The sequence below is a fragment of the Pygoscelis adeliae genome, unplaced genomic scaffold, assembly GCF_000699105.1.
Source record: "Pygoscelis adeliae isolate BGI_AS28 unplaced genomic scaffold, ASM69910v1 Scaffold358, whole genome shotgun sequence".
NCBI classification, from domain to species: Eukaryota; Metazoa; Chordata; class Aves; order Sphenisciformes; family Spheniscidae; genus Pygoscelis; species Pygoscelis adeliae.
This window is the reverse complement of record NW_008825429.1, coordinates 1,511,101-1,513,394: the sequence shown is the minus strand read 5'-3', so window position 1 is coordinate 1,513,394 and position 2,294 is coordinate 1,511,101. Positions and strand designations below refer to the sequence as shown.

The 2,294-nt window shown below is 63.7% G+C and overlaps 1 protein-coding gene across 1 annotated transcript in view; it reads left to right on the top strand.

Annotated features, from left to right (window-relative positions):
• The window catches only part of IGLL1 (immunoglobulin lambda-like polypeptide 1), an 8,084-nt gene that overhangs the window by 3,020 nt on the left and 2,770 nt on the right, over nt 1–2,294 (top strand).

Sequence of the window (2,294 nt, the reverse complement as noted above, 5' to 3'; positions counted from 1 at the left end):
TGTGGCTACGATGGCAGTACTGCTGCCACAGTGACGCAAAGCAATGGGGAAGTGATACAAAAACCTCCTGCCGTCGCAGGGGCAGTGAGGAGTCTCAGCTGTCCCTGTTTGATGGTGGTGCAAATCCCCGCCATGGCCCTGCCCTTGCTGCCCTGTGCTGCAGGTGGCTGTGCCTTGTGTCCCATCTCGGCCGTCCCTAAAAGCCTCACGTCTGTGACCATCCTGTGTCATTTGGGGAGGGGCTGTACAGCACTTGGGAACCTGTCATTCTCCATGGCCACGTTAACCATCCCTGGGGTCCAAGCCGAGGCAGAGGTTGTCTCTTACTGTGCCGGCTGGGACACCAGTGTGCCAGCACTGGGGAAATGAGACACAAACCCGCTGTTGCCCCAGGGCCCCTCAGGTGTTGCCTGCTGCTGCCGTTTGGATGCAGTGGTGGAGCAGCACATGAGCCTGTGAGGTGTCCTTTGCCATGGGGCACATGCTCTGCTCCAGCAGGTCCCCTCCATGCTCCCTGCAGGGAGACAGTCCCCCTGCAGACCTGCCCTGCCCGTGCCCATCGGGCTCTCTGTGCCCTGGGCACCCTGGGGAGGGCAGCGTCGGGGACAGGGAGGGGTCGGGCGGCGGGGACAGGGAGGGTGCGGGGGGGTGGGGGCATTTCCCCAGGGTGCAGCCGCTCTTGGGTTGGGCACAAGGCTGCCGAAGGTGGCCACAATCTTTGTGCCCTGGGTCAGAGCAGGGCTGGCCGGGGGCTGCCCCGACGGCTGCGAGCAGAGCCCCTGGGCTGCCCCGGCTCTGGCAGAGTTTGCCCAGCGCCGGCCTGTTGGGCTCTTGATCAGCTCATGGGGAGACATTGCTGGAGCCCTGGGGCTCGGTGCTGGGCAGCTCCCCCTGTGCTGGGGAGTGGAGACCTGGGAAGAGCAAAGGTCTTGAGCGATGGGCCTGAGCTGGCAGGGGAAGAGCCAGGGCAAAAAAGCTGCAAAGCAAGAGGGTACCACAGGCACTGGGTCTGGGGAAAGCCCCAGAATCGCTGGGGCTGGAGGTGCCTCTGGAGATTGTCTTGTCCCACCCCCTGCTCGAAGCTGGTTTGGCTACTGCAGGTTGCCCACAGCCTGTCCAGGCAGGTTTTGAACATCTCCAAGCATGGAGAATTCACAGCTCTCTAGGCAACGTGTTCCAGTGTTTGATCGTCCTTGCAGCAGAAAAAAGGGTTTGCTATGTTTAGGCAGATTTTCCTGTGTTTCAGCCTGTGCCTGTTGCCTCTTGTGCTGTCAGTGGACACTTCTGAGAGGAGCCCGGCTCCATCTTCTTTCCTGCCCCCAGGAGATATTTATAATGTTGATAAGATGCCCCTGAGGCTCCCCGCCTTGGGCTCAGCCATCCCAGCTCACACCACCTCTCTCCATACAAGTGATGCTCTGAGCCCTTCGTCACCCTCGGGGCCCTTCCCTGGCCTCGCTCCCATCTGTCCCCATCCCTGGCTTGGGGAACCCAGAGCTGACACAGCGCTGGGCTGTGCCTTAGGGCGCTGAGCCGAGGGGAAGGATCCTCTCCCCAGCTGCTGGCAACACTCCTGCTAATGCAGCCCACGGGCGCTTTGCTGGCTCCTGTGCAACTCAGTGTCCTCCCGGCTCCCCGGGGCCTTTTCTGCCACAGGGCTGCCAGCTGCTCGGCCCCAGCATGGCCAGGCAGGGGTTGCCCCCACAGGGGTAGGGCGCCGCATGGCTGTTGCAAAAGAAGGGGCAAGGACAGCGCTGCAGGTGTTTCGGGGAAGGGCAGGAGCGGCCAAGGCCTGCGTGGGGCCTGGGAGACCTGTAGGAGAGGAAAATGCCAAAAGTGGGCACCACCTGCCCCACCTTGCCCCCAGCAGCCCGGCTCTCCTGTGCCATTTGGCCCTGCAGCTGCTCGGCCCAGGCTGGGGACAGGGGGTCCGTGCTGGCAGGTCTTGGGCTCTGAGCTGTGATGTGTCCCCGTGTCTCCGCTCTGTGCCTGGGGACACGCCCCACTGCATCTGGGATGGTGGGGCTGGGCGGGGAGGGAGGTGGGGAGAGATGTGCAGGCAGGATCCGGCCCTGAGCACACGGGGTCAGATTTGCATGGAGGGGCCGTACCCTGGGCGGGCGGGGGCTTAAAAGGGCGTCGGGGTCCGCAAAAGAGCTCCATCGGCGTGGGGACACAGAGCTGGTGGGATCGCGCCATGGCCTGGGCTCCTCTCCTCCTCGCGGTGCTCGCCCATGTCTCAGGTGCCCTGGCCAGACTCTCTACACCCGGCCGGGACCCCTGGGCACAGGGGC